Source organism: Gobius niger (assembly GCF_951799975.1).
Source record: "Gobius niger genome assembly, chromosome: 10".
NCBI classification, from domain to species: Eukaryota; Metazoa; Chordata; class Actinopteri; order Gobiiformes; family Gobiidae; genus Gobius; species Gobius niger.
Window position 1 is genome coordinate 20,806,236 of NC_136861.1, and position 12,626 is coordinate 20,818,861.

General features: G+C 39.4%; 1 pseudogene across 1 annotated transcript; it reads left to right on the forward strand.

The window, feature by feature from the left end:
• The first annotated feature begins 9,028 nt into the window (after positions 1–9,028).
• LOC306968464 (medium-chain acyl-CoA ligase ACSF2, mitochondrial-like) lies at positions 9,029–12,384 on the forward strand (annotated as a pseudogene). Its single transcript, XR_013794289.1, has 16 exons — positions 9,029–9,150; positions 9,219–9,414; positions 9,555–9,683; positions 9,757–9,810; positions 9,897–10,015; positions 10,077–10,239; positions 10,365–10,460; positions 10,570–10,721; positions 10,781–10,872; positions 11,162–11,238; positions 11,327–11,432; positions 11,500–11,651; positions 11,735–11,876; positions 11,974–12,084; positions 12,171–12,239; positions 12,317–12,384. The product of XR_013794289.1 is annotated as a medium-chain acyl-CoA ligase ACSF2, mitochondrial-like (transcript).
• The last annotated feature ends 242 nt before the right edge of the window (positions 12,385–12,626 follow it).

Sequence of the window (12,626 nt, forward strand, 5' to 3'; positions counted from 1 at the left end):
GTAGCCCAAGGAAAGAACTTTTTTTCTGCAAATGCCAAAGTTTACATCAGTGGTTCCCAAGTCATATATCAAGAAGTAGATATGCCTTTAAATCAGAAATTCCATGCAGTTTCAGAGGGAAAATATAAAAAAAAAGTTTCCTATAGACTCGCGACCCACTGGAAAAGGTTCCGCAACCCGCTTTTAGGTCCCAACCCACGAGTTGAGAATCACTATTTTCCGTTACATACTGTAGAGTACTGTATACCTTATTTGCATAATAATGTTTCTCAAAATAATCTTGAGGGCCAGAGTTTCTGTGCTGGAGGGCCGGATTTGGCCCGCGGGCCTGACGTTGCCTAACTCTGGCTTAGAGTATCCCAGAAAGAGAGAAAAAAGGCTGTTGTTTGCCAGAGAATTCTTACTGCTACTGCTGCTACTGTTTCTGGTAGTTTTCCGATCTTTACTTTAGTATTGTCCGAGTCTATGATGAAAGGGGCGGAATATTTTCCTTCAAAAATATAGTCGTAAATAAAAGTAGTCATTCTATGAAATAAATGATCGCTAAAGGAATCCATGTGAAAGTATTGTGTTTCTTTCAAACCCTTTCATGAACATCTTGAACACCTGTGCACAAAACAATGCATTAATTTGCTTTAAAATCACATGAAAATATTTACCAAGTTTCTCTATTGCGCGGTTAAATGAAGACATAGCTGCTCCTAACGCAGAACCGTAAATTACTCTGACAGCGACATTTATAGGACTTTTGCCTCACTATTCAGGGATGAGCACATGCAAAAAGCCAGGGTCAACAAGCCAATATCGCCGCTCCCCTGAATGCTCATTACTCCCCAGTGGGTCGTGAGGTTCCCAGTATTGAAATGCCCTACAGCCCCCTCCTCTTGGCCCGCCCCCTTCTGTCTGTCTCTGTGTGAAGTGCCATGGCTGGATTAAGAGCAGTGGTGTTGGGTATCTCAAGCAGAAAGTAATTGTGACGACGGGGTCAATGTGAGGGCCACCATGTCAAAATATCAGGTATCAAAAAGGACAGTGACGAGCTAATGAGTTGATTTTCTACTATAACTTTCAACTTTTACAATGTTGTTCACCCTTGGAAACCATGCCTGTTGCTCCATTTTAACCTGTGTTAAATGCGAACCTGTGTTCAGTCTGTCTCCTTCTCAACTGTGTTCTTCATGTTTCAAAGACTACTACCTTCATTATGCCGTAAGCGCTTTACAGCAAGGAACCAGTCACCCATTCACACTCTCATTCAGACACCAATGTACACAGACACTGGAGGCAAGGTGGTGAAGTGTCTTGCCCAAGAACACAATGACAATGTGCATCTTCAGGAGCTGGGATCCAAACCCCCAACCTTCTGATCATTGGACGACCCGCTCTACCACCTGTCACCCATAAAGCATAACAAACATATTATGGTACTCAAAAAAACAACAAAATATTCAACAAAATCAAACAAATACCGTTATTTACTAATTCGGTCCAGTAGATTTTTGAATGCGAAGCTCAAGTTGTTGGCTCTGTTTGCCACACAAGACTGTCTCTGTCTCCTTATTGTCCAACATTGTGCTTTTTTGTAATCCATGAATGTTCAATCTGCTGTCGACTCACACGGGACGTCCTGTTCATACATGCATCGAAGGGGGGAACAGGCTGCCCCCTCAAAACAGAAAGATCTTGGCTCCTACGTGAGGCAAACACACTGCAAATGGTACTTTTATTTACTCGCCGCCTACGTGTCCCCTTCCCCCTCCAATAGCCTTCATTTAAACCGGGGTCTGTTCGGCCATTTTCATTAGTGCCATGGCAACAGGAGGGCCTGTCAACAGCGGGACAAGTTTCTCATGATGTCACCGGGCCATGATGGAGTGGATTGAAGAGATGCTGGATTCACAATAGCAGTAATAGCTCAACAATGAAACTTTAGCCAGGCACTTTTTTTTTTTTATACTAATCACCGTGGCTTGGACTGCACTTTAAGACCAGTTCTCATACTGTGGATTTCAACTTTTACGCTTACATTTAAGGACGGTGTAGCTGCTTTAATGCTTTTCCGATCAGGTTTAGTCCTTATTTGATCTTGGTCAAGGCCCGTTGGTGATAATAGAAGATCTAATATATTATGAGCTGATACTTTGTGTGAATGGGTTGAGAACTGCAGGCTCAAATCAAAATGCAAATCACAAGCTGGTGGTTCTGCCAAAGCCAAGCTATGCGTAAAAGGTTGCATCAGGGAGAGTCATTTTAAATTTCATTCACACCTTTTTTGAGATGTTGTAGCTTTGGGACACACTGTTTGGATGCTTTGGACACATAATTTGAAATTCTGCTTGCTTCTTGTTTGAGCAGGGCTACCCGGTGTAACAAAAGCCCGTCTTGTCTCCACAGTTTAGTTAATCTCTGTAGTAAATGGGTGCGCTGTTGCTTGTTCAATACATGCTGTCATTCAACAACACTTCCTCCTTGTCTGGCCCTAATAATGCGATCTGCATGCTCTCCTCTCCCCTCAGACCTGTCATCCCGAATCTGCTCTTTTGCACTGCCCCAATGAGCACCAGCGTCTCCTTGGCAACCCCACCAACCCCCAACCTCGACCTTTGAGCTTTAACCTGCAGCGTGACCTTTGGATTTGAGGATTAAAAAAATAGTTCCTGTCCAAACTCGGCTATTATGCACCGTAAACAGGGGTGGCGACATGGGCAGAGAGCGAGGGGCAATGGCGGGGCAAGTGCAAGAACGTGATGGATGGCATAAAGCAGAACCCATGACTTTTGATGGATGTCTAATGGGCACTATAATAGGCTGTGTGATGGGAAGGTAGGAAGCAAACACTTAGATTCAAAACACTGCAGCGGATGTGAGTTTGTTTACGTTTTTTGACTGAGAATGATGGATTGGTTTTGGATGAAAGAGGTCAAGGAAGGCGAGAAATGTAAAGATTTTACAAGTGACCAGAAGCATCATCTTTGTAAGACTTTGAATGAGGCTGCTTAGATTTGTATAAATGTGAAGACCGGAAATTTGCTTTTGGTTTAAAGCATTTTATTTCTATATATATATATGTATATATATATATATATATATACACACAGGTATAGGGTACAACTTATATTTATAATAGTATAGCAATTTAGAAAACATTTCCCTGCAGATTCACCACATACAACATAAAGTAGCTGACTTTAAAACTACCACCTCATTAAGTATTTGACCTTCCAAGTACCTGCCAACTTTGACAGGCAACAGGGCAAAAACCTCAGAATTCAAGTGTATGTGGGCCCAACTGAAACTTTTTAGTTGATACACCTTGAAAAAATTACATAAATTAATTAATATTAAATATGATTGATAAAATTCATTAGATTTAATATTAATTAGAATGAATACAATTAATTAGTGTTGCATTAGATTCTAGCAATATTTTGAATAGAAAATATTATGTTGGTTTTCTGTTCCTTTTTGAGCTAGAGCAACGAAGCCAGTATCTTAATATTGAGTTAGTTTCCTATTCCTTTTTAAGTCATCGTAAATAAGCCAGTATCTAAATATTAAGTTGGTTTTCTGTTCCTTTTTAAGTTTAAGTAAAGAAGCCAGTATCCAAATATTAACTCCTTAACCCCCGCCCAAACCGATTCCCGTTTAACCCCTTAACCCCGGGCAAACAGATTTACCTTTTACCCATTAAGCCCCGCCCAAACCTTTTTTCGGTTCAAGTTGGTTTTCTGTTCCCTTTTAAGTTACAGGAGCAAAACCAGTCTCTGAATATTAAGCTGGTTTTCTGTTCCTTTTTAAGCTAGAGTAAAGAAACCAGTATCTAAATATAAGTTGGTTTTCTGTTCCTTTTTAAGTTCGAGTAAACAAGCCTTTATCTAAATATTAAGTTGGTTTTCTGTTCCTTTTTAAGTTACAGCAACAAAACCAGTCTCTAAATATTAAGTTGGTTTTCTGTTCCTTTATAAGTTCGAGTAAAGAAGTCAGTATCTAAATATTGGGGTTTTTATGTTTCTTTTTAAGTTTTAGTAAATAAGCCAGTATCCAAATATTTTCTGTTCCTTTTTAAGCTAGAGTAAAGTAGCTAACTGGATTAAATCAAAGTATTACTTTAATTTGGTTAATTTTACTTTTAAATATCAATCTGTGCAACATTAAAGGATAAGTTTAATATACTTAATTTAATTTTGCATCACCAATTGAAGTAACTTTTTTTATTAAGTTGGTTCACCCAGAAACTTTTTTTTCCAGTGTACCAAGGGGCCTGGATTAGACTAAACTAGGTCTAAAAAGATTGCCCAAATTGGACAAAACAGTGTCATGAAACAATAAACAAGCATTGATTGAATTATGTGTCTCTAATCAGTTTAAAACACACCTGAAGAAGCCACAGTTTGAGAACCAATAGCCTGTGTTATAATTGCCATGACATGGAAATTCAGAGAGTGGTGCTCGGTATACACAGCATTAGGCCAGCAAACTATTGCAATAGTGCAGCCTCTCTACAACTTACTTTGCCTACATATCAGAATGGAAGACAAACATTCAGCAAACTATAAAACAACCAGATAAACTACCACAGGAAGCAAATGTCAAGCATACAAGATTATGCCAATGTCAATGTTCATGGTTCCTATAGAACAGTGGTTCCCAACCTTTATTGTCTTGTGTACCCATTGGGCCTTTCAATGGTCGCCCGTGTACCCCCTACCTCAGGGGTGTTGCAGTTTATTTAGAAAGTAATTACTTAAAATTGGTATTTGTAAGAAAAATAAAAACTAACATTCTTCGAAGGCAACACGTGAAATATTTTCTTATAAAAACTATGTTCAATTTCCCCCTTTTTTCAATCTGAAATAGTTTCAAGTACCCCCTGCTAGGTCCTCGAGTACCCCCAGGGGTCCCCGTACCCCTGGTTGGGAAACACTGCTAGATGACTGCCCTTTGTAACTAAAAGTGGAAACTATAGCTTTCACTTTGGTCAAAAATAGCCCTGTCCAGTGGGATCTTGGATTAGAAAAAGCATGTTCAACAGAAGCCATTCTGTGAAGGGATTTCATTAAAATCATTACAGTGGCACGCAGTGAGACGTGAGCGGGGGCTACAGTTATTAAATGGACAAATGTTGGCAACAGCTGAATGGTCAGCTGGGACAAGAATGGCTGAGGCAGAGGAAAGTGGAGCTGCGGGCAACATACTTCTCACAGGTGATGAGCAGTGACCCACAGGCAGAGGTCAGGCAAGTTAATTAGGGAAAATGTTAAACTGCTCCGTTTGCTGAGAAACATGTTTAACTTGAAATGAATGAATGAATTATGATTTGCTCAAGGACTTTACGCTCATGATATAGTTTTCTGCAGAACTAGTTGGTATGACATAACGTGCGGAGCAGAGGGATTACAACTGCCCTTTGGAGGAATGCATATCTCCCATGGGGGCAGCACATGCACCCTTCAGTGGACAATGATGAAATGATTGTAATTTGTTGTAAATATATAACAAACTCAAGTATCTGCTTTGACTGGAAGCAGACACTTATTTCTTTCTAAGGCGAGTTTATTTGTAGAGCACGATTCATTAACTTAGTGATAGTCACCATTAAATAGAATAGAATAAATATAATTACAAAATCTATATCGAATTTTAATACAAGCAAATGTAACTGTAGAAATATTTGGTCAGGTCATGTTTTTAGTTTAGGGACAATAAAGCAAAGAGTGAAGACGCTGGAGTTGACCAACCTAAAACCAAACACTTAAAAAAGGTATTTTAAAAGTATTTATTATTATTATTATTATTATTTTTTTTTTATTTTTTTTATTTTTATTATTACTTTAAATGTTGGCGAACATGTTTAGGTGGTTAGGACCATGGTTCGGATACGAAGGCTCGAATTTCTCTTTGTTGTGTAAATGCTGCCCCCCTCTGGAGGTGGATTGTAATGAACTCAGACAAAACAATCCCACAGGACGGCATAATATATATTTACTTACGCAATTACCAAACCAAAATAACAGTGTAGCACTGCTTTCTGTTTAAAATGACCGTTCAACACGACCCCTGTTACCCCCAATGTGTCGACATATTGATGTTTGAAATTCCAGCGCAAAATCAAAGAGGAGCATTGTACAAATGCTCAAACACTCCTCAATAAAGATTTGACTCTGTTCAAAGTAAATGGTCCAACTCCCTCAAAGTCATGTGAATAACTGACAGTATTGAGGGTTTGCCAAACCAACAGCCATGATGGCTGGAGCAGAAACAGAAAACTCCTGAGTATATAGTTAAAATCTCATCGGTCCACAAGGTTCATATTTTGCAGAGCAGTGGGAGATGTTTCAGTCCAGATTTAGAAAGAAAACAAGCTCATACTGAGTTCACGACGGGGAAGAAATGGAGTAAAACAATAACATGAGATTTGATAGGCCTGTGAACAATTATAACCCTTAAGACACTTTATAAGATAAGATAAGATGATACTTTATTGATCTCACAGATGGAGAAATTGCATAGATTGTGAGAAATTAGCTAAGATATGGTTCATCTTACCAAAAGAAAAATAAATCATCATTTCCAGTTTCCGGTACTAACACATTAATGAAACCAGCAATATGTTAATGTGTGAGATAATACATAATAAAAACAAAACAACAAGTCATAGAACAGGCTGACAGCACAGGCTGTAGTTAGTAAACCATAAAATGGGTAGCTATAAAACAAAGGTCAAATTACAAAACCAATTCATTGATTTGCTATGATACAAGAATATGATCAACTACATGTTAGTGGGCTATTAAATGGGAAGTTTGTTATGTTCTGTTTGGTGAGTTAATGAGTGCAGACACTTTACATTAGTTAAAAATCAAACAAACTGAGGCACTCCAAAGGTAGAATTATTAAAAAGCCTTTATTTAAACATGGCTAGATAAGGTAAAGTTGCCAACGCGTTTCGGCTCTAGGCCTTCCTCAGGGCAAGCTCGAGATGGCTGCCTCTGTACAGCTATAAAGCTTACAGCATTGGTCACATGTCCCAAGTGGGTTGGTCCAAGGTGGGTGTGTTCATAGTCACCTGGTTTGTAGAATACAAAACATTAAAATAAGTACAATACACTGTTCTTTACAAAACCATAAAGAGAAATGCAAATAATTACAAAACCCATACATTTTACAAAAATACAGACAAATCTAATTCTCCATTGAGGCCAGGGTACTCCATAGCTTTGAGGGTATAGATCCAAAAGGATTCCCTTTGAAGGAGCTTTTTTAATCTGTCCCCTCCTCTGAAAGTCTCTTGTATTTGTTCTAAGCCACAAATTTTAAGGCTTTTGCAATTCCCATGGTGAACATCTTTATAATGCATGGCCATAGGATACAGGGGGTTGCTAGTTCTTATTGCTTGTTTATGTTCTGCTAGTCTGTTTTTCAGTTTGCGTTTTGTTCTGCCAACATAAAATCGACTGCAGGGACATTCAAGTCTATATACAACATTGGTAGTGTTGCAGTTGATGATGGTTTTAATGTTGTAAGTCTGACCTGATGTTGTATCCTTGAAGATGTTAGTTCTTTGCATATTTTCACAAAAAGAACAGTTACCACATCTATAGCAACCAGCTTTAGTGCTGAGCCATGTCTTTTGTTTTATTGGTGAAAGATGACTGTGAACCAGTTGATGACCAAGAGTGGGGGCTTTCCTAAAACTAATGGTGGGGGTCTCTGGGAGAGCATCTCTCAGTGTGCTATCACTTCTTAAAATACTCCAGTTTTGTTTGAGTATCTGTTTAATTTTATTAGCTTCTGTACTGTATTCTGTCACAAAAACACTTGGTTTGAGTTCTCTTTTTGTTTTGTTTTTTGAATCAGTAAGTCTTCTCTATTGGAGTTTTTAGCTCTGTTGTAAGCCGAAGACACAGTATGGTTGGAATATCCTCTCTCTTTAAATCTCCGACTCATATCCCGAGCATTTATTTAAAAATTCGAATCAATGTCATAGATGTGCCTTAGCCGTTGGAACTGACCAAAAGGAATATTCTCTAGTAGCCATGGAGGGTGGAAACTATCAGCTTTTAAGATAGTATTCCAGTCAGAGGATTTCCGAAAAAATTGTGCTGTGTAGATTTCCTTCAGGGTCTTTCAAAATTTTTAAATCAAGAAAGTTAATTTCTGTTGACGGGTAGTCTAGGCTGAGTTTTAGATTTGTATTAGTGCCATTCAAAAAAGAATGAAATTCCAGCAGCTCTTGCTCAGATCCTGACCACAATAGAAGCACGTCATCAATATATCGGCCCCACCACAACATTTTATCACAAAATCTATTTATTTCAGAATACACAAATTTTTCTTCCCAGAAACCCATGTACAAGTTAGCATAGTTAGGTGCGAAGCATGCACCCATCGCAGTGCCTTTTTGTTGCCTGTATAGCTGATTCTGAAACAGAAAAACATTATTTTTTTAAGTCCATTCTGTCAGTACCACAATAAGTCCAGCAGGTGGCATCATTTCTGGTGCTCTCTTCTTAAGGAAATGTTCAAGTGCTGCTATTCCATCTTGATGGTCAATGTTTGAATATAGTGATTCCACATCCATTGTTACAAGAAATCCCTGATCAATCTTTTTCATAAGTTTTAGTTTATTCAACACTTGTGTGCTATCTTGGATGAAGGATGGCAGGGAACCGACAAGTGGTTTGATGTGGAAGTCAATATATTTAGATAGAGGCTCGGTGAGGGATTCATTTCCACTAATTATGGGTCTCCCTGGTGGGTTTTCCAAGTTCTTATGGACCTTTGGAAAGAGAGAGGATATTCCAACCATACTGTGTCTTCAGCTTACAACAGAGCTAAAAACTCAAATAGAGAAGACTTGCTGATTCAAAAAACAAAACAAAAAGAGAACTCAAACCATACCTACATTAGTTGTCCTGATAATTCTTCTACTTCCATGCAAGTCATGCCCACAGCAGCTTGCAGAGGCGTCACGTCACATTTTATTGAAAGGACACAATGAGTTACTACGTAGCAAAGTCAAGAATGAGGACAACACGGTCCCTGTAGTCGAGAAGGCCAACACAGCCTTTATATGGCGCTTATTTCTACCATAATGCTGCGTACCATATTAAAAAGTTACTACAAAAGGAGTAGTCTCAGCTTGTGCAGGTAGGGTTTTTAAAACTATTTCCTGTTTGATATGCTTTGTCATATTAAAAGTGTTTTGTGAATGGCAGAGGCCTGCATGTGGACAGTCCTCCTCAGCAGCCCACACTCAGCAGCAGTTATGTCCACGGCACATCTTCTGTCTCTCTGCTGTCTCTCATTGTGAGCCAAGCCCTGGACTCGGTCACACAGCGCTGGCCCGACCGAGAAGCTGTGGTGTTTGTGGAGGATGGGATTCGTAAAACCTTTGAACAGTTTCATCAAGATGTGAGTGTAACATTTTGTAATAGATTAACATAACACTCACATAAGAAACACAAGTGTTTTATGAAGAGAAGACAGTGAAAGCAACTTGTCTTTAGTGATTACAGATGTTTAAAGGTCCTTTTGTTCCTTGGCTGCTGCAGGTGGACAGGTTGGCTGTAGGACTGCTTGCCCTGGGCTTAAAACCAGGAGACCGTGTCGGGGTATGGGGCCCCAACTCATACGAGTGGATCCTGTCCCAGTTTGCCACGGCCAAAGCTGGAATGATACTGGTCAGTTGAGCTCATCAAGGAAAAATGTTTTTTTTTTTAAATTCTGTTATATTATTTTTATTTATTTGTAAAGGTGTCACTAAATCCAGCCTATCTGGCAAAAGAGTTGGAATTTGCTCTGAGGAAAGTAAGTCCCAATGCGTTTTATACAGTGAAATATTCTTTAAAAAATTACTTTAAAGCTAGACTAAAAGGCTCTACTCATATTTGCAGGTCCAATGTAAAGCAGTCATTTGCCCGTCTAGTTTCAAAACCCAAAAGTTCTGTGACATCCTGAGAAAGCTCTGCCCAGAGATCGACACGTCACCAAAAGGCCAAATCCAAAGCTCCAGGTACAATACAGTTTTATAGAAAGTACTTCTCATCATTGCAGCATCTTGTCTTTTACTGCAGACTTCCAGACCTGCGCATGGTGATCGTGATGGACAGTGAGGAGCCAGGAATGTTGCACTTCCGGGACGCGATGGAGGCAGGAGAGAGTCGGCACCAGAAACAGCTGATGGATCTGCAGAAGACGTTGATCTTTGATGACCCCATTAACATCCAGTTTACTTCGGTAGCTTGAGTTGAAAGGCCTCGGTCCACCTCTGTTCGAACATTTAGAACCTTTTTTTTTTACTTTTTCGGTCATGACTGTGACTTGATAGCGAGGTCAGTACCATTGTTTGTTTTGTTTTATAGGGAACCACAGGCAATCCTAAAGCAGCCTGCCTATCGCACCATAATATTGTTAATAATGCATACTTTGTGGGCCTCCGAGTGGGCTATGGAAGGAAGGTGAGTTCTGTGTTTACGAATATGAAAATACGTATTGATGATAATAAATGATTTTGTTGATCAATAAATTCCTCACTGAATATTTTGATCTGGTTTTTCACTCCGTCAGCCACAAGTGCGAGCGTGCATGCCCACTCCACTGCACCACTGCTTCGGCTCTGTTCTGGGAGGGATGTGCATGGCAGTGCATGGCATCACGCTGGTGTTTCCCTCCAAAAGCTACGACAGTCGAGCCAACCTCAAGGCAATTCAGAATGAAAGGTAATGGCAAGAAACATCTGTAAAATGTTTGTATGGTTATATATTTGTGTTTTTACAAGGTGTAACATAATCTATGCAACACCTACAATGCTGATAGACATGCTCAACCAAAGAGATCTCCACACATTTGACTTGACTTCCATTGAGGGAGGTAAGGAGTGCTTTTGTACAATTATGTGCACGCTGTATCTGTGGAAACCCAGTGCAATGCTTTACTATAGCTACACAAACTATTATTACACGATGTTGTACTGAAGACAAGACAATCAACACCAGTGTGAATCATAGACCAAGATCAGCACAAGACCATGAAGGGAAATGAACATCTATTCACCATTTATATTTACTCTTCAGTTTTTCTTTTCTCATGTGCATGTATTGTGAATCATTTTGATGCCCTACTGCAGTCTGATTATGTTTGTGAACTTTATTCTGGACAGGTCTGACAGGGGGGGTCCCGTGCCCTCCTGAGGTTTTGAGAAGACTCAAAAGAGAAATGAACATAAAAGAAATCACAGTAAGAATCTGAAGATTTTTTTTTTTGTTCAACACAGTGTTTTTTATTTTGTTCCCTCAAACCTTTTTTAAGTCCTATTTCTGTTTAGCCAGGATATGGATCAACAGAGAACAGTCCTGGGACTTTTATGGGATTCCCAATGGATACAGACGGGCTCAAGCTCAACACAGTTGGCTGCATATTACCCCACAGAGGTAAAATATCAGTCATATTAGGTTTAATGTAAGTGGCTGAACTTCTGTTGTACATGGTGTGTTTTAGGCTAAAGTGGTGGACCCTGTCACTGGGGTCACAGTTCCTCTGGGAGAGTCAGGAGAGCTCCTGATCAGAGGCAGCTGTGTGATGCTCGAATACTGGGACGATGAGGTTAAAACCAGAGAGGTTATCGGTAAGGATCGCTGGTACCGGACAGGGTAAGCACCTTTAGTGTTAGCACACACCTCACTCCCAGAGACAACCTAAACATCTTGCATGGAACGCTTTCCCCCATTCTTAGGGACATCGCCAGCTTAAACAGCAGAGGATACTGTGCCATTGAAGGGTGCATAAAGGACTTAATCATCAGAGGAGGTGAAAACATCTACCCAGCTGAGATAGAACAGTTTTTATTCACTCATCCAAAAGTCAAAGAGGTGCAGGTAGGTAAAGGCACCACTAGATGGCAGCACATGCGCTTGATCTTACATGTCTCCTTATAAAAATTGCTTCAGTATTGAAAGATAAGTTGTGTTGTAGGTGGTGGGAGTGAGAGACGAGAGGCTCGGTGAACAGGTGTGTGCCTGTATCACACTGAGAGATGGAGAAAGCTGCACTCCAGACGAGATCAAAGCCTTCTGCGAAGGCCAGGTAAAAACAAAACAAAAAACAACTCTAAGTGGAAAGGTCTTCTGAAACTGTATCTTTTTCTTTAACAACATCATTTCATTCTATAGATGTCCTACTTTAAGATCCCACATTACGTCATGTTTGTAGACAGTTTTCCTTTGACGGCATCTGGAAAGGTGGGATTGTTTATGCTCAAACATTCAGTACGACCTTTTGTTCAATGAAAACTGAGCTGGTCCCTTGTCTCTTACAGGTTTCAAAGGTGACATTGAGAGAAATTATTGAGAAAAAACTGGGCCTTCATTGAATATGTAATAAGACATAATATTGTTTGATTGTTGATCTTTATGATTGTCACACTAATGACATAACTTTGTGTTACTACTACTATTTAGTAAAGGGACTCCAAATACAAATGAGTTGTCAACATGGTTCATTGTTTAATTATTTCAGATATATATCATAGAAAGTGGAATAAGAATAGTGAAACTGACTAAAATCAAAAACAATGTCATGAAATAGGGATTTAAAATACACATAAGACTCTACTGCATTATATATGT